Raw genomic sequence first — 26608 nt, 5'->3', positions numbered from 1 at the left:
TAGACTTCTTATCTCCAATTATGTGTGTATACATATATATATGTGTGTGTGTATATGTATATATACATATATTTATATACATGCATATATGTACATATATGCACACATGTATAATTTACACTATAAAAGAGAGGGCAAGCAAGAAGGCACTGCACTCACTCTGACAGACACTGCCAAGTTCCGTGAGTGCAAAGACTGAGGCATTTTGAGATCATGGTACCTTTCATTAAAAAAAGAAGTACACAAAAAAGATAATGTATAAGGGGAAGAAAGGAATTTGAGAGAAGGTGAATAAGAATGAGTATGGTCTATGTAGTAGTGTATTTGCATGTATGAAAATAGAACAATGAAACCTGCTGAGCTTGTTTAAGAAAAAAGAGAGGAGCTGGGCACTGGTGGCTCATGCCTATAATCCTAGCTACTCAGTATGTTGAGATCTGAGGATCACAGTTCCAAGTCAGCCCAGGCAGGAAAGTCCATGAGACTCTTATCTCCAATAAACCACAAGAAAATTGGAAGTGGAGTTGTGGCTCAAAGTGGTAGAGTGTTAGCCTTGAACAAAAAAAAGCAAAACAAAACACCTCAAGGACAGCCCCCAGGCCCTGAGTTCAAGCCCCATGAATGACAAAAAGAAAAAGAGAGAGAGAAGGAGGGAAGGAAGGAAGGAAGGAGGGAAGGAGGGACAGAGGGAGGGAGAAAGGGAGGAAGGGAGGAAGGAAGGGAGGAAGGAAGGAAGGAAGGGAGGAAGGAAGGAAGGAAGGAAGGAAGGAAGGAAGGAAGGAAGGAAGGAAGAAAGGAAGGTAGGAAGGAAGGAGAAAGGGACTGGGGAAGGAGGAGAGCTATAGAGGGGGTGACATTGAGCAGAAAACATTGTATATGGGTGTGGAAATGTCACAATAAAACCTCCATACAACTAGTAGGTTCTGATTAAAAATAAAAATAGCTAGGTGCTGGTGACTTGTGTCTATAATCATAGCTATTCAAGAGGCTGAGATCTGAGGACCATGGTTCAAAGCCAGCCCAGGCAGCAAATTCTGTGATATTTGTATCTCCAATTAATCAACAAAAAGCCAGAAGTTGAGGTATGGCCCAAATGGTAGTGCACTAGCCTTGAGCAAAGAAGCTCAGGAACAGCACTCAGGCCCTTAGGTTAATCTCAGGACTGGCACACACACACAAAAATAATAATAATAATAAATACCCAGGTGCTGATGGCTCATGCCTGTAGTCCTACTTACTTGGGAGGCTGAGATGTAAGGATCAATATTTGAAGCCAGCCCAGCCAGGAAAGTCTGTAAGACTCTTATCTCCAATTAATCAGCAAGAAGCCAGAAGTGGTGTGGCTCTAGTGGTAGAGTGCTAGCCATGAGCAAAGAAGCTCAGGAACAGCACTTCAGCCCTGAGTTCAAGCTGTAGGACTGGCATGCAAGGGAGAGAGACAGAGAGACAGAGGCAGAGACAGAGAGACAGAGACAGAGACAGAGAGATTGAGCAACAAATAAGTAGCAAAATTAAAACAATAAGATGAAGAGTTTCATTTGAGGCATTTGGAATTTATATGACAAGCAAGTAGAAATGTTCCATTGTAATTAGATATGAGGAGTAGCTGGATTAACCTGATGAATTTGAAACCATCAGCCCCAGGTAGAAGCTAAAGCCAGAAAATGGGTGAGTTCACACAGGGCTGAGAAAACAGAGAAAGAAGAGTTAAGAACAAGGCTTTGCGAAACATCCACAATTAAGGAGGAGAGAACAGGGAGGCTGCAAAGGAGATGGAGAAAGGCCAGGACACAAGGCCCAAAGGTAAAAGGTGAATGAAGAATGCAATGCTAGGTGGGCAAATGGAAGATGCCTTTAAGGTGGTGGGAGTGGTGGTTTGGGATGAAAAGCACCAGGGGATGTAGCAAGAGAAGATATCAGTGATCAGAGCAGTGGAGCAGGAAGCTGATAAAGGAGAAGCAGTTAAGAAAGTAACCACAAAGAGGAGAGGATGCTCTCAAGTTTGAGGCAGAGGGAAGACATGTGTATGCCTGCTTCTTTCTCCCTGGAGACATCTTGATTCTTACTCTTTATTTTTCATTCCCATAGATCATCGCCTTCACATGGTTTTAGTTGTTCCCCCACCCCACACCGTGTATGTATCTCTTCAAACATCAGACACCAGAACCACCATATAGAAGAATGTTGGTGGGGGGGAGGTGGCGATTCCTATCAAAGAAGAATTTATTCCAAGATGCCTAGTGGCTGTTTCAAACAGGTCCTTAGAAACTGCATTTGCTGAAAAGCACCAACTCTTGACATGGGCTGCATGTGTCCAAAGAATAACTAAAGGCAGGAGAAAAGCGTGGTCTCCCTGCCTCCAGTTTCTCTGTATCTCCTGACAGTCTCACAGATAAAGGGAGTACTATAGGTACTAAATGAACCCCAGTAGAACAGGTTTAACTTCCAATCTTCCCACTTTCTAATTGTGTAAGCTTGGTCCTCAGAGCTTCCGTTTCCTCTTCAAAACAAAGCCAGGCCAGGCCTTAGAATTGTTTGGGGAAAATGAGTCTGCTCTGCATAGAGTCAGTCAAGCTATGTTAGTTTCCTTCCCAGCACCTCATCCTGGGACCAGCTCAAATTCTGTCTCATTTCTCTTTGTCCTTTTACACCTAAAGTTCCTAAATGAATATGCAAAGTGTTAGCCTTTCTTTCTTATCTTCCTTTTCCTAATCTACATCACACATCTGCCCATCGCTGTGATAAAATAGCTGACCCAAAACTATGTAAGCGAGAACTGATTCATTTTGACTCACGGTTTCAAAGGTTTCAGTTCACAGTCACTTGGCCCCATCACTTTGGCCCTGAAATGAATGAGGCTAGAAGGGTGTGGTGGAGCAGAGCCGCTGACCTCATGGCTGCTGGAAGGGAGGGAGATGGAGAGAGGGCGAAAGAGAGACTGAGGAGAGAACAGAGAGAGGGAAGATGGAGAATGACAGGGAAGGAGGGAGGGGGGAAGGGAGAGAGGGAGAATGAGAGGGAAGGAGGAAGGAAAGGAGGGGGAAGGTGAAAGAAGAGAGAAAGAGATGGAGGGAGGGGAGAGAGAGAGAGAGAGAGAGAGAGAGAGAGAGAGAGAGAGTGAGTGTCCAGGAACCAGACATACCTTTCAAGGGCACCCAATGACCCGCTTCCTCCAACCAGGCCCCACTTCCCAGCTCCCACTAATGCCATCCAATTATGAATCCACCAATGGATTAAACCACCAATGAAGTCAAACTGCTCATGATCCAATCACCTCTCAATAATTGAGACCAGCTAGAAACCAAACTTTCAAATGTGAGCCTCCCAGAGAATGCCTGCTCCATCCCTTCTTCCTCAAACAAAGCCCTCTGCTGAATCTGACATAACTAAGAGAAGGTGATCTGTTTTATCCCACCCTGCTAGTCATCTCTTAAAGTCCCTCCTTAGTTACTTCATGGAATTTGACCTTTACATACTCAAAATGCGTACCCCTTCTCTGACTTCTGAAAGCTCATGGTCTTCCATTTCCTGCCTGCTCAGCCCTTTTGACTCCATTGTCAGTTCTTCTTCAGCCTATTTGTTTTGGTCCACTATTTTCTAACTGGCCAGCCTTAGACAGATAATGGTGCTTCCAACTATATAAGTCTAAAGAGGGCTCTGAGAGAAGCCTATGTAATAAAACATGTAAAGGTCAGTTTGAAGACTATGGAGCTGTTATTACTGTGGTTACTTTCATGTTCCTAGAGACCAGTCAGCCAAGGCTTGGATTTGCTTGGTGTGTGTGTGTGTGTGTGTGTGAGTGTGTGTGTGTGTATGTGTGTGTGTGATGTGGGGATCAACCTCACAACTTTGTATATGCTAGGCAAGTGCTCTACCATTGAGCTACATCTCCAACTGGCTTATTCTTAATGCATGTTGCTATGCCTTCCAGGCTGTTCTCCTTGATCTCCGCCCTGCTCATCTTGCATTCCTCTGCTCTTCCCCAGCTGGCAATATCCTCAGCTTCCCAGGTCTAGTCCTCTTCTTCAACCTCTCCATTATCTGCTGTATGTTATAACTGACATAACTGATATTGTCCCAGACCTCTTCCCTTTTTTGAATGTTCCTTACAGCCTTATGACTAAAACATTGTAACCTGGAATTAGTTCTTCATATGCTTTAGTAGGAATATCCTGGGCACAGGCATAAGGCTGTTTTAGATGATCAGATTTGCCAGAAGAGACTGGTTTTGTTTTGTTTTCTTAATGATTTTTGTATTCATTATTCTGCCAAAGCACCATTTTTGGCGAGCCTAGTAAAGTATCATTCAACAATGGATGTAACTACAACATGCTTTTAAATCCCACATGTTACACACAGGTGATGGGAGGATTTGACTCCACAGGAATCCTCAACCCCATTCGTCTTCTTCTCCTTCTCACTGCTAGGAGCTTGAATTCTTCAAATAAAAAGCTTCTGCTTTAAGAGCCTACAAGTCACAACCATCCCTGCAATAAGGCTTTTCATTTTACCCCAAAACTTTAGAACACACCTTAGATTTTAGCTCGAAGAACAAAAATGGAATTGCCCATAAAATACTCTTACCATGAAACTAACTGCCAATAAGATATTCTTTTTACAGTTCATAGAATTATTCAGAGGAAGACGATGGAGCCAAATCTGACATGTCGTAGCTGTGTGGTCTTGGGCACATTGTTTATCTTCTGTGCCTTAGTTTCTTCATCTGTAAATGGCACAACAAATTGATGCTTCCTCATACAGGGTGAGAAACCAATGGCACTGCTATTAAGCCTCAAATTTAGGACTTAGGAAAAATACTAGGGAGGTAAGATTTTCTCGGGGCGTTGATTGGCTGAGAGACAACTTTTTGATTGAACAGTGGTGGAAGAAAAGACAGTGGTTGCTTGCAGCTGCACAGGAGCAGTATGAGAGGAACCAGGAAGAACACAGACTCGGGATTTGAACCCTAGTCCTCTCACTTACTAGATCTATGACCTTGAGCCTTAAGTCCTTTCCAGTGAAATGGGGACCAGGATAACAACCCTTACTTCATCATGTTGTTGGAAAGATGCAGTGAGATCATGTGAATGGCACTTAGGCTAAAGTGTGGATGAGAAAAGACAGCACCAGAGAAAGATGCACATTAAGTGTCTGCTGCTGTTGTTGCAAAGGATGCCAGAGTGAGTTTCCTGAAGCTGTTCAGAAAGAATGCAACCTTCCAGAGGTGCTGATTCCACAGTACAAAACCCAAGAGACCCAGAGTGCTAAACAAGATGGCTCCTGTAGGGCTGGGAATATAGCCTAGTGGCAAGAGTGTTTGTCTCGTATACATGAAGCCCCAGGTTCGATACCTCAGCACCACATATATAGAAAATAGCCAGAAGTGGCGCTGTGGCTCAAGTGGCAGAGTGCTAGCCTTGAGCAAAAAGGAAGCCAGGGACAGTGCTCAGGCCCTGAGTTCAAGGCCCAGGACTGGCAAAAAAAAAAAGATGGCTCCTGTATCAGCTACTTTTGTGTTGCTGTAACCAAAATGCCTGACATAAACACTTAAAAGAGGAAAAATTTTCCAGGTGCCAGTGGCTCTACTTGGGAAGCTGAGATCTGAAAATTGAGATTCAAAGCCAGCCCAAACACTCTTCCCAATTAACCACCAAGAAAGTTGAAAGTAGAGCTGTGGCTCAAATGGTAAGAGCACTAGCCTTAAGCAAAAATAAACTCAGGGGCAGTGCTAGGCCCTGAGTTCAAGCCTCAGGACTGGCACACACAAAAAAGATTTCACAGGGTTCAGCCTATGGGTCCTTGGCCCCATGCATTTGAACAGAACACTATGGCAGCAGGAGCTTGTCACTGAGGAGTTTCTTCATGGTGGACAGGAAACAGAGTGAGACAGGAAGGGGCCAGGGACTAGAAAGTTCGTGGGACACAACTTCAGTGATCTACTTCTTCCAGCTAGGCTCCTGCCTTCTTACAGTTCCACAGACCCCTGTGCCACCAGCTGGAGACTAAGGGTATAACACATTGCACCCGTGGGAGTCATTTCTTATTCAAACCATCACAGCCTTCCCCCCAGTCACTGAGGGTCTATTCTTGAAATCCAAGACACCCCCAAAGTCACATTAGAAAGGCAGAGCTTGGTAGATAGATCTTTCTTACTACCAGAAATGGTCTTGTATTTTCCTTTTTTTTTTTCCCCAAAGGGCTAAAGTAAATTAAGCTCTTGGGGATTAAAACAGAAACATAGGCAGAGACAACTGAGATTGCTACATCTTTGGAATGAGGAACTGAGCTGGTGTCTGGGCTTTCAGAGCAGAGGAGGGGAATGAACCACACAGGGCCTGTTTCCATGAACTCAGCACCTTTGAGAAATTCACTGTTCTGATTCTTCCTCTGAGTTGTTACCCTCAATATGCCTCAAAGTGCAAACCACTTTATAAGCTACCAGGTTTATGACGCTTTGCTCAATGAATGCCATTTATTTCTACACACTGCATGAACATGAAGTCAGCCTCTTATCTCATTGAGGAAAGGTTTTCTGGTAAATCTACTGTAACCAGTGCTCATTAACTGCACATTTACGGTGCTGGAAACCCTAGAGAGGGGATTCTCCAATTTCCTTTCTCTATACTGCAGAGATTCTCAATAGTTCTGAGAAGAGAGAGCTTTCTCAGGCAGGGGACAGTGGCCTGGTCTTTCCCCATTGTAGTAACTGAGGTTTCCCTGTAGGTCCTGTACAGAATTTTAGTCTTATTTTCTCCCTCCTCTTCAGAGTTCTATTAGATGAGATGCCACATTTGGAAGTATCAAAGTTCATCTGTTCTTCTCTTGGTTCCCAAACTACCTAACTTGTCTTTCATAGCCCTGGAGCTCATCAGGGATTTTAGGTTTATGGCTTGATGAGTTCAAGTCTTTGAATCCAATCCACTTTCCATAGAGGAAGAGCAAAGTAAACCCTAATGGGAAGGGTGGGTTGGTTTTAATGTGCAATTATCGTAATAACTGGAATCCTTGTGGAGTGTCAAATACACCAAGGAATTTCTTCCCTCTAATTGCCTAATCTTGGTTCTTCTATAAGTAAAAATTTTTATCCACCCTTTACCGTCTCTTTTCAGATTTCTCAGAAATCCACCAGAATTGGGGGTGTGACTAACAGAGATATTGGAGAGTGTTGGCTAGTGGTTTGTCTGTCTGATGTTTCTCCTGACTGAATTTCACAACACTAAGAGAACATTCAGAATATTCAGTAGCGGGGCTGGGGATATGGCCTAGTGGCAAGAGTGCCTGCCTCATATACATGAGGCCCTGGGTTCGATTCCCCAGCACCACATATACAGTAAATGGCCAGAAGTGGCGCGGTGGCTCAAGTGGCAGGGTGCTAGACTTGAGCAAAAAGAAGCCAGAGACAGCTCATGCCCTGAGTCCAAGACCCAGGACTGGCCAAAAAAAAAAGAATATTCAGTAGCCTCTCTCCACAAATAACCTCTAAAGGTCATTCTCTTGACTTCCTATTTTAGCGCTAAGGACCAAGAACATCCTATTGTATGATTCTAAGTAGAAAACTTAAAATTATTAGAAAAATTAGAAATTCTTTTGCACATGGTAGTTGGATTATCAGCTTCAGTGTTGTCTCTTGGCTACCATTCCCCATGTGCCCTTTAGCTATTCATGCTTCCTTCCCTCTCTCAAGTTCTTTCTCTAGCCCAGGAAAATTCCTAGGAGACACCTTCCTTGTCTGAGCTCTGCCTAAGGCTGCTAGGCCTTCTTGAAGCCTTGACAGTTGGGCCAGTTTGTGGGTAGTACTGGATACACACCATACAAATGCTGTGGCCTCCTTCCACCAAAAGGAGAACATAGCCCAGACCAGAAAACATATGTAACATGATATCCTAGACCACAAATGGACTGTGCATTGAAAGATGGAAGAAGAGACACACCAAGATGTAGATCACCAGAGGTGCTAGTAAGGTAAAGAGCTGCATGGGTGAGAAAGGAAAAGTTTGGAAAGTGTGAGCCAAAAATATTAGCTCTCATAGCTATGCCTCTGGGACTGATAGCTTAACAGTAGCTGCTGTCTGTCTGTGTGTGTGTGTGCACGCGTGCGTGCACACGTGCGCTAGTACTAGGAGCTTGAACTCATTGCCTGAGAACTCTCTTTTAGCTTTTTCATGCAAGGCTAGTACTGAGTCACAGCTCCACTTTCAGCTTTTTGGTGCTTGATTGGAGATAAGAGTCTCACAGCGTTTCTGGCCTAACTGAATTTGAACCATGATCCTCAGAGCTCAGGCTCTTGAGTAGCTAAGCTTATAGGCATGAACCACCCACTGTTGTATCTCTTGCTGACCAACTTTTTCTTCCATAATCTTTATTGGTCTGTTCTCACATTCTCCACTGATTTTCCTTTCCTGATATTTTCTTTTTCCTGTGCAGAAAGGAGCCTATGAATGATGGACATATGTGTAGATAACCATGCCTTTAAAACTGGAACCTTTTCATAATTTGACTCATGCAGCTCTCGGATTGCTATTGATTCCCAGGAATAGGGGGGAGGGGAGGATTGAGGCCTTGCAGAGATTTGACATCCGTATGTCTGAGAGGACACCAGCCTCCAAGAACAAGATACTCATTTTATGTTTCATGATAAATATTTTCTGGTCTTTTTTTAATGAAGCCGTTGGTATGCTTTCCTTTGGGGGGAGCGGGGGAAGAAACTCTCTGTCTCTGAAATTCAAATCTAAGTTTTAGGAACAAGAATACTAGGGTCAAAGACATAAAGGCAGGGGCCAGCCTCAAAAGGAATCCAAATGACCCGCTGTTCTCAACCTTGTAGGAGGCAGTGTTTTTATAACTTTAAGGGCAGCAAGGTAGCAAATTGTTTTTCTGATTCTGTGTCCATAAGCTTCTGGCAAGGGACTTGTGCCTATTATAATTAACAAGGGCAGTCACCTTCAAATCTCTCAGAAAATTTACCAGAGAGCAGATTCAAAATAAAAAGAAATCAATTTTATTTTAAAGAATCCATGATGCCTTCAGGAACTCTTTATACACTTGTTTCTGGTGCTAGAGGTGTGCACACTGTGTCTACAGGTTCTTAGAAGAAGTGTGGTAAATAATCTTTTTCTCAAGATAAAAAAAATGGAACCTTGTTTTAATTATGTGCACTGGGAGAAACAATGGTGGACTGAGAATACTACCAATTTACTCATCTTTAAAGTTCCAGAAGTTTCTTTTCTTCCTCTCTCTCCTCTCTCCTCCTTTCTTGTTTTTCCTGGATTCTCCTTCTGTTTCTTTGAGATCTCTCTCCATAGAGGACTTTGGACTTTATAAATGCAAAAGCTTTGTCTGGGAATGTGGCCTAGTGATAGAATGCTTGCCTAGCATGCATGAAGCCCTGTTTTCCAGTCTCAGCACCACATGTACAGAAAAAAATAGAAGTGACACTGTGGCTCAAGTGGTAGAGTGCTAGCCTTGAGCAAAAAGAAGCTAGGGACAGTGCTCAGTCCCTGAGTTCAAGCCCCAGGACTGGCAAAAAATAAAAATAACTGAATGAATGAATGAATGAATGCAAAAGCTCTGTGTCCAGCCCAGACTCATCCTAAGGACTTTTTCTAGTTTGGAACTTTTGGCATTCAACCTACTGCTCAGGGCTTTATCGTGGGGCCCTAGATAACCAGACTGTTAAAAGAGCCAGGCCACACTTCCCTAAACATTGTCAAAGATTATATTTTTCCCAGGGGTGGATCAATAGGAAGAAGTTAGATAAAACTCAGTACAGATAAACATGATATGCAACAGAAGGCCTTCTTTGTTGGTGAATTGATTTATTTGCACTTTTTTTCCCCTCAGTAGATGTATTTGCATGTTTTTTTCCTCGGTGGATTTTATGCCCCAAGTGTTATGCAAGGACTGCACCTTCAGGAATTCTTGACCCAATAGAATGAATGAGATAGCACACAAGTAAACTCTAATAGAAGGAAGGGAGTAGTCAGTGTCCTGAGAGAGAGGCACAGACAGCGCGCTAGGGGTTCCTAAAGTTGATTTTAAAAAGCTCTGTAGCAAAGCTGAGCCACCACAGAGAAAATGCTGGCTTTTCCTCTACATTACCCAGCATGGCTGGAGCATCAGCCAGAGTTCTGGAGGCAATGAATGGCACGAGGATTGCAAGGCACTTCCCTTTAGGAAAGGCTTAGCTTTAGGGGACTGGCACCTCTCCCAGGGCGGCTGCACAGAGCAAACTGAAAGAGCAGGAGGAGTCCAGAATGTGCAACAGTCACATTACTAACCATGCATGGGGCAATTTTGACTAGTTCCTCCCAGATTGCAGGTGGGTAGGGAGGCAGGATGGCATAATGAATGAAAGCATGAGCTTTTATATACATGAAGCCCTGGGTTCAGTTCCCCAGCACCACATATACAGAAAACAGCCACACGTGGCACTGTGACTTAAGTGGCAGAGTGCTACCCTTGAGCAAAAAGAAGCCAGGGACAGTGCTCAGGCCTTGAGTCCAAACCCCTTGACTGGCAAAAAAAAAAAAAAAAAAGACTCAGGACTGCCTTTTTGTCTATTGTTTGCCAAGGGAAGATTAGAGTGAGAATCGATAAACTGGCTATGACATAATTAGCTTCATTCCTGACACATGTTAAGTGTTTGGTCAGTGCTAGCTAATAATCACAACATTATTATTATTATTATTATTATTGTCACAACGTGACAATAATGTGCAAAACTCGGAACAAAATAGGAGACTTCTTTTTGGTCAAGTGGAAGGACTTGGGACCCAGAGAAAAGTTAAGCAGAAAGAACAATTCTATTTAATTATATGTATATATAGTATAGTATGTACTACATATATTACTAGATATACACATATATTTGTATTAGAAAAGTAGTGTGTTCATGGTAAAAATAAATAGATAGATGATAAATAAGAAATACAGGTGAATAAAATCTAAATGATTAATCTTACCAATCAAATATATCTAAACTTAATGTATGTTTCCTTACTTCTTCCTCCAAATATATGCCCTTATTGTTAGACAAAAATGGTTGTTTGTTTTGTTTTGTATGCTGCTTTTTTCTTGTCACTGTGTCATGGCCACTTTGACTGACTAAAGATTACATATAGACATAACAACATTTGTTTAATCAGTTTCACAGGATAGCTATTATTGAAGCTTTATGGAAGACTAGGACTCTGGGCTTGATCTGGTTGGACCAGTACTAATTCCATTTTGGTAAATATCCTATGTTCTCTGTTTTTTCTTTATCTTCATTTTCTGTTGTTTTTTTTTGTTGTTGTTTTGTTTTGTTTTTGTCAGTCCTGGGGCTTGGACTCAGGGCCTCAGCACTGTCCCTGGCTTCTTTTTGCTCAAGGCTAGCACTCTGTCACTTCAGCCACAGCGCCACTTCTGGACGTTTTCTGTATATGTGGTGCTGGGGAGTTGAACCCAGGGCTTCATGTATACGAGGCAAGCACTCTTGCCACTAGGCCATATCCCCAGCCCCATATCTTCATTTTCTTTAAAGTAAGAATTACACTTTTTCTTTTGCCAGTCCTGGGGCTTGAACTTAGGGCATGAACACTGTCCATGGCTTCTTTTTGCTCAAGGTTAGCACTCTACCATTTGAGCCGCAACACCACTTCTAGCTTTTTCTATATATGTGGTGCTGAGGAATTGAACCCAGGGCTTCTTGTATACGAGGCAAGCACTCTACCACTAGGCCATATTCCCAGCCCCAAGAATTATACTTTTAAGAGCTTAAGGTCATTACATTAGTCAAATGAGAATGTGTGTGTTGGTAAATAATAATAATAAATAATGAAGCCAAGAGCCAGTGGCTGATAATTGTAAGCCTAGCTTTTCAAAAGCCTGAGATCCTAAGGATCATAGCCTAACGCTTGCCCACATAGGGAAATCCATGAAAGTCCATGTCCAAAATAACCAGCAAGAATCTAGGCTAATGGCATGGCTCAAGAGGTAGAATGCCATGCTTGCTAAGCATGTGTCTCTGAGTTTAAACAGGATACAGACAAAAAATAAAATTAAAATAAAAAGGTTCTACATAAATGCTTATGTTCATCAACAATATTAAACAATTGTTCTTCTCCAGTAAATGAAAATGTGAAGAAATTTAACTAAGGTGCTAGTCATCAAGCTTGGCTGAGTCAAAGCAGTAGATGCTAGAGGCTTAAGAATACAGCAACAAATGCATCACTCTGGTTTGCCTGCCTTTTATTTGATCTTGATTAATAAGAGGAGAATGCAGAATTAGAGCCTCAATATAAACTCAGTCACTTTCCTTATGAGAACATGGGTCCAAGGAAGATTAGTGTCATGTACAGCAGCACTCTTAGAGAGCCTGGGTCAGCCCTGCCTGCCTCTACCAGCCATCCATGCCATTCCCATGGCGTCTCCTGGTTGATCTTAAAAAGCTTGCAAGAAAATGGAAATCTGGGTGCCTCTGCAATTACTAACACACACTGTGTCTAATCTTGATACATTTAGGACATTCTACAACTTCAACTTCTCTAGCTTCTAACTTCCCAAGCCTTAGAAAATCCATCTTTTTCCTACTTTCTTTCTTTCTTTTCTTTCTTTCTTTCTTTCTTTCTCTCTCTCTCTCTCTCTCTCTCTCTCTCTTTCTTTCTTTCTTTCTTTCTTTCTTTTTTTCTTTTTTTCCAGTCCTGGGGCTTCAACTTAGGGCCTGGGTGCTGTTCTTGAATATTTTTGCTCAAAGCTAGCATTCTATCACTTGAGATATACAGCTCCACTTCTGGCATTTTGGGGATTCATTGGAAATAAGAGTCTCATGGACTTTCCTGTCACGGCTGGTTTTGATTCTCAGCCTCCTGAGTAGCTAGGATTACAGATGTGAACCACTGTGCCCGGTTTCGAATCCATATTCTTAATGCATTAGCAAATTGCTCTCTAGTAGAGTTTCATCTTAAGAGGATAAGTGGTTGAAGTAGAAGCCAGAAATTGCTACAAGTCTTATGGATCCCACAAATTAGCTCTGTTAATCTGCATTATGTATATAGTATTAAAAGAGAAGTTTAGGTAACTTGCTTGAAATTATATTCCCTTTTTTCTTAATAGCTATGATTCTCAGATATATGCCAGAGACAAGGAAATATTTCTAGTAATCAAGATTAGCTGTTTTTATGTCAATCACTTGTTACAATCACAGGGTTTTGGAAAACAAAACACTACAGATGACAGACTGAATCAACACCCCCTTGAATGGACAGCTACAGGCAAGAAACACTTTGGCGATCCCAAGGGGAACAGGTAACACCTCACACACTGCAAGCAACCTCCCCCCCCCATGAGCATTCACTCATCGAACTGCCCCTCCCTTCAAAGCAAGGCAGAGTGGAAGAAGCATATAAATTTTATGGGATACAATGACCCAATCTATGAAAAGTAGAGTTATGATATGGGAAAACCAGAGTTAACGCTAGTAAAATACGCTTGAGTAAGGCACAGTAAACTTCAATGCAACATTATACAGCAATTTAAAATTGTAATTATGAAGAACTCTAAGCAACATGGGTAAGATGTTAGTGAAAAAAATGGATGTGAACTCTCTCATCTGTATAAACACAGCCATGAAAATCAATTAAATTTATGCACGTGTGTGCGGGCACACATACACACATACACACACCAGAGGGAAATACCCAAAAAAAATGCCAATAAAGGCTGACTCAGTGGTAGATTTTGCTTCATTCTACTTTTCACACTTACAAGATATTATGATAGAAAACAAATTATAGGCAAGCAAAAATGAATTTACTTTTCATAAATCATTTTCCTATGAGTGATTATCAAGACAAAATTCTCAACAATAAATTAACAACAAAAACAAAATGCCCACCTGTGGGTTGCTGTACTTCAGCCTGGGTTCTTTCTGTCTTCTTCTGTCTTGTCTCTTTCTCCCTCCTGCTCCCTACCTCTTTCCTGTATCTCTCTCTCTCTCTCTTTCTCCTCCCAGTCATTCAGCTTGCTCATTTAAAACAAAAAGTGAAACAGCCAATTATACTTCTGAACAGTGTCAGCCAACAGGAAGTAAAGAAGGATCTTTGGGTCAGCCAATCATCTATTTTTTTGTAGAGTTGGTGTGGGGGTTGGTGCGGGCTTCCTTCTTAGGAAGGTGGAAAATGGGGTGATTTCTTAATGGGCGCCTGCAATTGTCCTGCTCTCTAACCGACTGGCTTTCTGTGTATTTATTAACATCACTCAAAGAGAACCACAGGATGCGATATGCTTTTAGTTCTTCTAAATGGTTCCTGTTTCGACTAAGAGAGTTAAGGTCTGTCCACCTGCACATCAGTGCTGCGGAGTTATCTGAGCGCCCCCACCCCCATTCTCGCCCCTCCCCTGCTCCTGCCCCCTCCCCCTTGGCCTCTTGCTTTCTCATTTCTTTCTGGCAGAGGCTTTACTCATTGTACAGAAACTGCTCTATAAGAGGCATTATTGTTCTCCTTGTTGCTGGTAAAAGGTGTCTTTTCTTAGACTTCATCTTCCCTCTTCTGGTGTTTGCGTAGCTAACCATGGCTGCTTTCTTGATACTTTCTCCTTCTGGTTCTGCTTCTTTTCCTTCTCATCAATGTGTCTGGCCTGTACAGAGGGTCTTGCTTCTTTATCTACCCCTCAGTTGTTTCTCCTTTGTCTCTCCTATTAACTACTTTTCCATCAAATTTATAGAGGCAAGCTTTCCCCCAAAGATCTGTGTTCTGACCTCTTTCTATCTTTCTCCTCTTGTTTATTTATTTCTACATTAGCTTCAACCATTGCCGAATTTATATGGTTTCTTCCTGTCTCAAGTCTGCATTTTCCTGTCTTCTCCATGTTAGCCAGTGGTGCTTCAGCCAGTTAGCTTAGCCATAAACCTAGACACCATCCTTAATGACTCTCTTTCTCCTACAATCCACATCTAAGACATTGTGTTCCATCCATTCTACCTACAAAAGATGTCGAAAATGTATCCATTTCTCTTCATCCTCATCCTTCAAACCCTGATTGTTTCTTAGAAAGTTGCAGTAATAAGCTGGGGGTTGAAGATCAGTGGCAGAGCAACTCTTGCCTGGTATGGCTCACACTTGTAACTTTAGCTACTCTGAGGCTGAGATCCAGAGGATCTCAGTTTGAAGGTAGCCAGGGAAGAAATGTACCAAATATTTTATCTCCAATTAACTAGTAAAAAGGCAGGCTGGAAATATGTTTCAAGTGGCAGAGTGCTCACTGTAAGCAAACAAGCAGAAAGACTGGGGACCTTCTTAGTTAAAGTCCTGATACAGGCCAAACAAAAAGGGGGGGGGGTAACTCTTCTGTTTACAAACCATCAAAAAGAATAAAATACTTAAAACACTTAGTAACTAATTTTACCAAGAACATGAAAGACATCTGCCCTAAAGGATTCAAAACATTGCTAAAGTAAAGGAAGACAGAAATAAATGGAAATACATTTCCATTCCCTACCTTCAATACCTGAATTGAAAGAGTTAAATATTGCCAAGATATCAATACTACACACATTGATACATAGAACCAATACAATCCTATTAAAATCTCAGAGTTGAGATTGAATTGCAGAGTTGAGTTGGACACTGGTAGCTCATATACTTCTAGAGGCTATACTTCTAGACTATACTCAAGAGGCTGAGATCTGGAGGCTCACAGTTCAAAGCCAGCAGGGACAGGAAAGTCCTCACCGCTGCTCCTTCTCCAAAATAACCAGCAAAAAGCAGTACTAGAAACATGGCTCAGGGCTGGGAATATGGCCTAGTGGCAAGAGAGCTTGCCTCCTATACATGAAACCCTGGGTTCAATTCCCCAGCACCACATATATAGAAAATGGCCAGAAGTGGCGCTGTGGCTCAAGTGGCAGAGTACTAGCCTTGAGCAAAAAGAACCAGGGACAGTGCTCAGGCCCTGAGTTCAAGGCCCAGGACTGGCAAAAAAAAAAAAAGACTAGAAACATGGCTCAAGTTGGAGTGCTGTCTGTCTTCCACTGCGATTTGCACCCAGGACAATGATTCATCTTGAACAGAAAATTTGGGAATATGTGGGATATTGAGAGGCATGGGGAAGATTGCGGATAAGATCAGGGAGGGAAGAGATAAGTCAGTTTCAAAATATCACCCTATATGAAGATATATAGACACAGACAAAGACACAGACACATGACAGACACACATGTGCACACACACTTCTGCCAGACTATTTCATTGGATAGTTCTCCCTGTGATATTCCTAAGCATCACCATTTGCCCTCAATTCCCTTCCTTGCCTCTCCCCACTCTGTTCCCTATGGGGCAGGGTGAAGTGTTTCAGTGCCCTGAAACTCAGGCCAACATGTTAGCACAGGTGGGAGGTAGAAAGCTGGAAGAAAAGGGAAAAAGGCCATCTCCCCATCAGCTCTGAAGATGGCATTTCTGATGGTATCTGGGTGTTCTGTGGCTCCAGTTCCTGCCCCCTGGCTAGGCATGGCCCCAGCACAGGTGACCTTACCACTTTGGGAAAGCCACAGCTTCCTTTGTCCCTGTGGTCCAGGTCCCTGTGGCCACTGCTGTGCTTATCTCTGTGTTACCTCACTCTCCCCTGCTTGGTCCTTTATTTTTTATTTATTTTTTTATTTTTTTGGCCAGTCCTGGGCCTTGGACTCAGGGCCTGAGCACTATCCCTGGCTTCTTCCCGCTCAAGGCTAGCACTCTGCCACCTGAGCCACAGCGCCCCTTCTGGCCATTTTCCATATATGTGGTGCTGGGGAATCGAACCAAGAGCTTCATGTGTAGGAGGCAAGCACTCTTGCCACTAGGCCATATTCCCAGCCCTGCTTCGTCCTTTAGCAATTCTACCATCTGTGTGAACTGCCCTTGGTTTAGACATGCAGAATAGGCCCCAGTGTGGGTGAGACAGGCTATTTTGATGAGCTCCTGGGTTTAGGAAGGGCATCACATTCAAATGTTTTAACAGTTTCTGGGAGTCTTCCTTACATGCATGCCAGGCCTACACTAATCCCTTCACACATATCATGTGTGTGTGTGTGTGTGTGTATACATGCACTGCTATGAGGCTTGAACTCCAAACACTCACATTTATATGATGTTTAAACTAATCCTTAAATGGTTGAATCCTTAAATCCTTAATGGGTGTCTCTGAGAACAGGCATGCGCAAGTAAAGTCCAAGAAAACAGTAAGGTTCTGCAAAAAGAGACCACCACATGGTTCAGGCAGAAAAGAGTTTCTTGGGGGGAGACCATACTACCGGCCTGCACCAGATGGAGGCGTGCAGGGGGTGCAGGGAAAAGAGAAGGGAAGGGAAAAGGGACAAGGGGCAAGGGTGCCAAGTGAAAAGGGGGCGGGACCAATGATGGAGGTGTGTACACAGCAAAGACTTCAGATTCTGTGGGACGCCCCCCACCCCCACTGTCCCCCAGGTACATCCGTTACCTGGGATACGAGTGCTGGGCGCTTATCCAGGGAAGGAGCACCCAGGGAGAACAATGGGGAAGGGGCCATTTTTCTCAGGCAGCCCGAACAGAAACAATTCCAAGAACTGTATGCTGCACTTAAGTTTCTAGAGAGCACTTTGCATTGGCCTTAATGGCTAGAGACTGTAGAATTCCGCAGAGCCTGAAATGATATTATTTTATCCAAATTAGGGACGCCCTGAGCACCGAGACACTTCCATGCTGCACAGACTTAACAATTTACTTGCTTCTCACAAATGAGCCATGAGGCTTCTGTGGATAACAGACCAGAGTGCGGTCCGTGCTCCCTCCACTCTGGATGGGAGGGACAGTCCCCATGGGAGAGAGCAGTCCCCGGCCCCCCAAAGGGGCGGCATGCAGTGATGGCTGACCCAAGGGCTGACCCAAGAGGCACCTGAATCTGATTTCCTACCGTCCAGCTGTGTCAGTGTCTAGCGGATCCTTCCTCTAGTGTCTACAGAAGGTCTTTTCTGCTTGGAACATGTTATGAGGAGCTTGAAATCAGGAAACCTCAGAAAAACTACAAGGCTGGTTTAAAAAAGCAGCTTCATATAGGGGCTGTAGTTTTCCCTCTCTATAAAATGGTAGAATCGTTTTTCCTTGCAGTCCAGAACCTAAACATCTTAGGTGTCTTTGTATCTCCACCATTTTTATTGTGACTGGCAGTGTGTGTGTGTGTGTGTGTGTGTGTGTGTGTGTGTGTGTGTGTGTCTTCATTTTGGGTGATATTTTGAGGCTGACATTTCTTCCCTTCCTGTCCTTGTCCCCAATTTTCCCCAGACCTCCCAATATTCCAGCTTGACACTAGTAGAAACTGCAAGAAGTATGGCCTCTCCTGCTGCCATGGGGTCAAGGGCCTGGCTACTGCTCTGCTCGCATAGCCATATCTGCATGCTGGGTCATGGAGGCTTCCAACGAAATTTCAGAGGAAGTCCTTAACCATCAGAGCAATGACAGGGTCGGAGTCCCAGCAAGGAGCCCCGGAGAGCATGGGCTGCAAAGCAGTGAGGATGAAGTCTACACTACAAGAAAAACCCAGGATATCAGAAATACCAGGAACATGGAGTTTATTGGCTAAGGAAAGTGGCAGGTGACAATGGAGTTGGCCCTAGTCGGAGGCCACCTGGGTGCTGCATAAGCAGATTGGAGCTCAGTTCTGACAGGCCCCAGATGTGGACACAGAGTTACAAGATTTAATGTTTGCCCTAGTGGGTTTGGGTCCTACCTTAGACTGACCTGTCTCTGCTATTTCTGCTTCTCTCCCTTTTGGAATGAAACTGCTTTACTCTGTGCCATTTCAGAGTAAGTGTATATTTACATAGGGTTTGTTGTTGCTGGGGTTTTTTTGGGTGGGGAGGGAGTTGGTGCTGGTCATGGAGCTTGAACTCAGGGCCTAGGCACTGTCCCTGACCGTTTTCATTGAAGGCAAGCACTCTATCACTTTGAGCCATAGTTCCATTTCCAGATTTTTGGTAATCAGAGGTAAGAGTCGTAGAGACTATCCTGCCCAGGCTAGCTTCAAACTTCAGTACTCAGATCACAGCCATTTGAGTAGCTAGGATTACAGGTGTGAGACACTGGTGCCTGGCCACATATGTTCTTATTCATTTTAAAGGGACTCACAGCTGAGACTTTGCATTTATTTAGTCTTGGACTTTGGGAGGGAGGTTTTGAACTCAGGGCCTCACACTTGCTAAACTTCAGCCACATCTCCAGCCCTGCCTTTTTTGCTGTGGTTGGAGTTTGGTGGGAAAGAGAGAAGGGGAGAACAATGTCTTAAAATTTTTTCTGCCTAGGCTGGCCTTGAACCATTTTCCTTCCACTCTCAGCCTCCTGTTGGCAATGCCTGAACTTGGGCTTTTGAATAAGGTTGGAACTGCTAAAGCTACTAGGACTTACAAAAGTGGTCAGTTTTATTTATTTTTATATTATAAGATGTAGGTGAGTCTTTGGGGAAGCCAGGGAAAGAATTTGAGATACTAATGGAGATATTAATTTGACATATGATAATCTTTTCAACTGGATTGGAAATACCTAGATTAGTAAAACACACCACTGGGTGTGTCTACGATAGTTTTTCCAGAGACAATTAGATCATCAATGCTCAGGCCTAATGAAGGTGCTTAATGGAGTCATAACAGGATGGTATTACTGGAAGAGAATCAGAAGTAGAAGGTGGTCCTGGTTGGAGGAGTGGGTCATTGGGGTGGGTCCTTGGGGAGTGGTCTTGACCTACCTTCTCTCTCTGTATTCCCTGTCCTTAGCTTCCTGTCCGCCATGATGTGAACTTCTCTGCAACTCCATGCCCTTCCCACCCTGCTGGATGGACACCTTTGAAACCGTGAATAAAGGTTTCCTCTCTCTCTCAAAGAAAAAAACTGGGACTGAATATAAATCTTTAGATCTTTGAAGGGTATGTCCTCAAAGGGAATTGTGGGACAGTTATCTCTTCTTTTTCTTTGCTTTGAAGGGGAAAAGAGGAGAAGAGAGAAAAGGAGAGGAGAGGAAGAACAGAGAGGAGAAGAGAGGGGAGGAAGAAAGAAGAGTATCATTGAGTTTAAAAACAATCAATATTCTGGGCTGGGAATATGGCCTATTGGCAAGAGTGCTTGCCTCGTATACATGAAGCCCTAGGTTCGATTCCCCAGCCCCACATATATAGAAAATGGCCAGAAGTGGCACTGTGGCTCAAGTGGCAGAGTGCTAGCCTTGAGCAAAAAGAAGCCAGCAAAAGTGCTCAGGCCCTGAGTTCAAGACCCAGGACTGGTAAAAAAAAAAAATCAATATTCTGGGGAATATTCAAGTAAGAAGGAAAGGGCAGATGTTGGACCACAAAACAAGCACATAGAACTTTGAATATGCCTTTTATTGCTGAGAAAAATAACTTGAAAGCCTGGCATCAGTGGCTTGTGCCTGTAATCCTGGCTACTCAAGACACTGATAGTTGAAGTTAGTGGTTCAAAGCCAGCCCAGGCAAAAAAGGCTGTGAGACTCTTACCACCAATTAACCACCAGAAAACCCAAAGTGGAGCTGTGGCTCAAAATGGTAGAGCACTAGCCTTGAGCAAAAGAGCTCAGGGACAATGCTCAGGCCCTGACTTCAAGCCCCAGGACCAACATTAAATAAATAAATTCTATCCTAAATTAATGAAATGCGCAATGATTAGTAAGAAGATGTTAAATAGTATTTTCTCCTGTGGTCATGAAATGGCTAACGGGACAAACAAATGCACAAATATAAGACAGATGAATTAAACAATTCCCCAGGGAGAGTGTGTGTGTGTGTGTGTGTGTGTGTGTGTGTGTGTGTCTGTGTGTGTCTGTGTGTGTCTGTGTGTCTGTGTGTCTATGTGTGCATGTGCAGGTCCAGGGATGCAGAAGCTGTGCCTTCAAGTTTGTAGCAGACCCAGGATCAGAACGCAGCCTGGCTCATCCATAGAGATTGCTACTGTATCCCTCATGAGCAGACCTGAGTTCCTGAAGGGAGAGAGCTACCATGTTCCTCTCATAGAGTATAACAGGTCTTGAGAAGCCTGTCTGGTGGTTCAGTCCTGAAACCTCTGCATTTAGGAGGCTGAGGCAAGAAGATCTTGTGCTTAAGGCAACCTGAACTATGTAGTGACCCTGTCTCAAACAAAAAGTTATCCGAGGACTGAATCTATGAATAGCTTATGTTTATTCATCCCTTCACATGCTATGCAAGCGTATGATTGTGGATGCCACAACAGACATCTCTGTCGAGGTTAGAAAAAGAAAGAGATTCAATACAGACATTCTTGAAGAATGTATGGCTATTTAGACTCAGGTGGCTAAGGATAGTAGGTGAGCACTTTGCCCAGTCGGGGTCTGTTTGCGTCTGGAAACCCAATCTTCACAGTACACTCAACAGTTGAATGCTGGGAGCTACCTCAGGCTAACCAAACTCACAGGAGACCAGATGCAATTAATTAATCTACCATGTGCCAACAGGACTGAATATTTGAATTGTCTAATTAACCTTTCTGTCCCTAGGGAAAAGTCTAATTGGGAAACCACTTCCATGAGCTGTGCACCCCTAGAGGGCCAGTCTTAATCCTTATTATGGTTGCCCCCATCCCTAGCACGGAAAATTATTACCCAAAACATCATTATTTTTCATAGAGAAGGGGCTCCAGGAAGGCTGGCCTCTCTGCCTGTCTTACTGTCTGCTATACCCCAAGTAACTAAGAAGGTTTGTTGAATGACTAATATGGTCAGTGTAATGTAAGAAGTAGATTTTGCTTTATTTTCCTATTGTTCTTTTTTTTTTTTTTTTTTTTTTTGCCAGTCCTGGGCCTTGGACTCAGGGCCTGAGCACTGTCCTAGCTTCTTTTTGCTCAAGGCTAGCACTCTGCCACTTGAGCCACAGCGCCACATTTGGCCGTTTCTATATATGTGGTGCTGGGGAATTGAACCCAGGGCTTCATGTATGCAAGGCAAGTACTCTTGCCACTAGGCCATATTCCCAGCCCTCTCCTATTGTTCTTAAAAAGCTCATATGAATGGACATAGCATTCTCTGATGAGAAAGCAGCATCCTAGCAGAGACCATGCACTCGTCCCCCTCTGGCACTGGCATATCCTTCCCTGCGTGGCAACTTCTGTGTCATGGCCTCCCTCTCACTCTGATACCATGGTGGGCACACTCCTTCTTCAGACAACACACAAGCCAGGGGTGACTCTCTTTTCTAGTCACTTTCCTAGGACTCCTCCTGGTAATTAATTATGTATTGGCTCCCTGGCCACCTTGCCTAAAAGGGGTGAGCTGAACCCTCCCCAACCATTTGTATTTCTTAGAGGGAGTTGATAGCGCTTATGTGCATTCATCCTTGTTTCCTTCACAAAGGCCAACTGGGTTTCCACACTCAAGGTTCCCAGTGGGCTAACCAGAGTCTATACTATAGCAAGCTTTCAGCAGGAGTTGTGGGAGGAGCAGGTGGACAGGAAGTAAGAAACCTTGTCTTCAAATGTGAGGACCCTCCTCTGCAAGTGGAATCGTGAAGGGTCTCATTCTGATGCCACTCAAGGAAAGCAGTAACTGCAGAGACCATGTGACTGGGGACGAAAGAGTTTGACTGGCCAGCTGGCAAGTTGGAAGCTGGGTACAGGATTTATAGAGGGATTTGTGAAGCATATTTTTTAGGTTCAGGCAGGTAGCAGAAGGCCGGGGGTGGGGTGTTCTGCTTTATGCGACAGCTGCTGAAGCTGCTAGTGAAGGGCATCCCAAGTTCTGGGTTCTGGAACTCATTGGAAAGTTCCTTTTTTATCGGTCATGGGGCTTGAACTCAGGACCTAGGCCCTGTTCCTGAGCTCTCTACCACTTTAAGCCATAGTTCCACTTTCAGTTTTCTGGTGGTTAATTGGATATAAGAGTCTCATGGACTTTCCTGCCCAAGCTGGCTTTGAACCACGAAACCTTGACCTCCTGAATAGCTAGGACTACAGGCATAAGCCACTGGCACCCAGATAAAATTGGTGATCTGTAAAGTCAACCCTAAAGCAAGTGAAGCTTGAAGCTTTATTTAGGTTTTCCTTCTGCTACACAACTAGCTCAGGGCTTTACTGGTTCACTGTCAATCTTAACTAACACAAATATAAGGCCATATCGCTTGGCAACACTTTGTACACATGATTTATTTTGATCATGCTCAAAATAACCACCTGTCATAGGTACAGCAGATATCTTAGAGTCATTTCACAGAGGATATGGTGGCACTGAGTTAAGTATCTTGACCAAAGTTGTGACTGCTAACAATGTACATAGCTGAGGCTTGAGACTCTGTGAGACTCCATCCAGAAGTCTTTCCCTTATACCCTCTGTCTCTGTAGGCTAAGGATGTCATTCAGGGTCATCGCGCGGTGAAGCATAGGGTCTAAGCCAATAGTGTATCCAGGCCTCTTGAATCATCAACATCTTGATCATCAACAAAACTACCAAAGTCCCCCAGCTACTGGACTGCATTCTTCCTATCCCCACAATACTGTTCTTCAAATATTTTATTTTTACAACCCCGACCAATGTGACAAGAAAGAAATTAAAAAGGTACAAATCCACACGTATAAAGACAACAAGAAGAAGCAATGACGACAGAAATTTAGAAGTTGATAAAACTGTGTGGATTGAGGGGCTTTTTCATGTATAGTATAGAATATTTGGAAGATAAAGGCAACCTATAACAGAGAAAATAGCACAATAAAATAGAGATGGATAATCAGATTTATAAATTGGTAAAAGTAAAAACCTAGACTCCTCAACAATAGTGTGAGCTAGCATATGTGGAAAATGAATGTTTTCATACAGGAATAGGATATGAAGATCCATCTATTTTATCTGCCAGCTAGATATGTAGAATGAAGACATTATCAGATGCATAATAACATGGAAAAATTTATTTCTTAGGTATGTTTTCTCAGAAAGTTCCCAGAGCATAAAAGTGTAAATATGAGAAGAAAGACAAGAATGAATCCAGGCAGAAAGAGCAAAACAATAGATCTAGAAATCTAGCCCCAGGAGAGTGGCAAGGAGGCTAGCAGTGGAACCTACTGTAAGTGGAAAAGCTAAGGAACAGCGCTCAGGCCCTGAGTTCAAGCCCTAGTACTGCAAAGGAGAAAAAAATAGAGAGAAAGAAAGAAAGATTGAAAGAAAAAAAATGAGAGAAAGAGAGGGAGGGAGGGGGGAGAGAGAAAAAGAGAGGAGAGAAGGAAGGAGAAAGAAGAAAGAGAGGGAAGGAAAGGAGGAAAGGAAAGAAGCAAGCAAAAAGAAAAGATTTAAAGTAAGGAAAGGAAGTGGGGCTGTGGCTCAAAGTGATAGAGCATTAGCATTGAGCAAAAGAGCTCAGGGACAGTGGGACAGTGCCCTACTCACAAAAAAATATGGAAAATAATAGCTTTTGGACAACTGAAATATTATGTAAGAAAGGAAGAGGAATGTGTTAGCACTATGCTCAGCACTGAACATTTCTTAAACAAGGGGAAACCTGAATAAACCTGCTAGTTTCACTTGCTTTGTTTTTCCTGTGACAAAAACTGGGGCTTGAATATCTTGCACTCCTGCTTGGCTTTTTCCACTTGAAGGGACCCTCTGCACCTTGAGCCACACTTCCTCTTCTGGCATTTGGCTGTTTAATTGGAGGTAAAAGTCTCATGGATTTTTCTGCCCCAGCTGGCTTCCAATGGCAATTTCATCTCTCAGCCTCCTGTGTAGCAAAGATTGCAGGCCTGAGCCTCCCCTGTCTGCATCCGCTTGCTTTGATGAGCACTTTAACTTAGAGGTCATCTAGCTAAGCAGCATACTCCCGCGGGCTTTGCAGTAGATAGCATCTCTGACATATTGGTCATTTTGATAACTGTTGTCTAAGTATTTGCCATCAAGGAGCAGAAATAAGGGAACAGATGGAAATGTGAAGCAGGCTCTACCATTATCCATAGAGGAGGAGAGTTAAAAATAATTTTCCTCTAACTTTTCTGATTAGAACAGTGGCTGTTCCTGGGAAACTGTTCTTGGCAGGATTACTTTTGCTTTCCCTTCCTTTGCCTGCCATTCTAATTTCTTTTTTTAAAAAATACTATATCTAGGGGCTGGGAATATGGCCTAGTGGCAAGAGTGCTTGCCTCCTACACATGAAGCTCTAGGTTTGATTCCCCAGCACCACATATATGGAAAATAGCCAGAAGGGGCACTGTGGTTCAGGTGGCAGGGTGCTAGCCTTGAGCGGGAAGAAGCCAGGGACAGTGCTCAGGCCCTGAGTCCAAGGCCCAGGACTGGCCAAAAAAAAAAAAAAAAAAATACTATATCTACATACCATATTAATTAATAAACAATCTTTTTTTACATTTTCAGGACCAGAACATCTGGTAATCTTGAATACCATTAGAACATGTATTTTCTCTCCTTATTCTTCAATTACAGGAACCAATGATCCCAAGACATGTACATTGCTATACCTAACTTTCAGAAAACTTGAGCAAAAAAGCTAAGAGAGAGCTCACAGCTGTAAGTTCAAGCCCAAGTAAAAGAAGAACTATAAACTCACTGTATATCGTCTTTATAATAGCAATTTTAAATTAATGTTTTTGAAAATTAAAAGAAGATGATGAAGAGGAAAAAGAAGAAAAGGAGAAAGAGGTGGAAAAGGAGGAGAAGGAGAAGAAATACATTCATGGGTCCCTAGGCATCTCACAGACACAAGGTACTGTGCTGTTTGCACCAAAAGGGGAAATGAACCCCCGAGTGTGTGAGGCAGGAATAAGGTGACCAAAGCCCTCTGCCACCCTCTGCAGGTCCTGGAAGAAAACAGTTAAAAGAATTCTGGTTCATAGAGGGTACCTTTTCACACAGGGCAGGAAAGAGCCAATAGGTTCTCCTTTTATACAGATGCTGATGCCATTCGTGAGGGATCTACCCTCATGACTGAGCATCTCTGAAATGTTCTACCCCTGTTGTAGTTTGGGTGTTAAATGTCTTCTAGGACTGGGTGCTAAAAGGCTGCTTCCCAGCAGATGGTGCTGTTAGGAGTTGTGGACTCCCAGAAGTGGAGAAAATAGGCCATTGCTGATGAACCCTTGAAGGATACCCTGGGACTCTAGCCTCTTTGCTTGCCACCGTGAGGTGAGCTGCCTTGCTCTACCACGTGCTCTTCGCCATGATGTTCTGCCTTGCCACAAGCCCCAAAGAGATGGGGTCAAGTCTCTGTGCACTGAAACCTTGAATCACAATAAATCTTTTCTCTTTTAGGATGATTTTTTTCAGATTTCTTTTTTTATCATAGCAACAAAAAGTTGTCTAGGGGCTGGGGATATGGCCTAGTGGCAAGAGTGCTTGCCTCGTATACATGAGGCCCTGGGTTCGATTCCCCAGCACCACATATACAGAAAATGGCCAGAAAGGGCGCTGTGGCTCAAATGGCAGAGTGCTAGCCTTGAGCGGGAAGAAGCCAGGGACAGTGCTCAGGCCCTGAGTGCAAGTCCCAGGACTGGCCAAAAAAAAAAAAAAAAAGTTGTCTAACGTAAGCTCCAAATACCACCTTCACCCTTAAGGGTTAAGATTTGAACATACCGATCTTTAGGGGGAATGCAAATATTCAGCTCATCACATCAGCC

General features: G+C 43.3%; 1 protein-coding gene across 1 annotated transcript in view; it reads right to left on the bottom strand.

Moving 5' to 3' along the window:
* Cysltr2 (cysteinyl leukotriene receptor 2) overlaps window positions 1-13926 on the bottom strand; it is a 29240-nt gene extending 15314 nt beyond the window's left edge. The window contains exon 1 of the mRNA XM_048340817.1: window positions 13874-13926. The gene's annotated coding sequence lies outside the window, so the exon portion shown is untranslated. The remainder of the gene's footprint in view (window positions 1-13873) is intronic.
* Window positions 13927-26608: the final 12682 nt, after the last annotated feature.

This window comes from Perognathus longimembris, chromosome 3, assembly GCF_023159225.1.
Source record: "Perognathus longimembris pacificus isolate PPM17 chromosome 3, ASM2315922v1, whole genome shotgun sequence".
Taxonomy (NCBI): Eukaryota; Metazoa; Chordata; class Mammalia; order Rodentia; family Heteromyidae; genus Perognathus; species Perognathus longimembris.
Note: the sequence above shows the minus strand (reverse complement) of the source record. Positions and strands in the feature narration are given on the sequence as shown.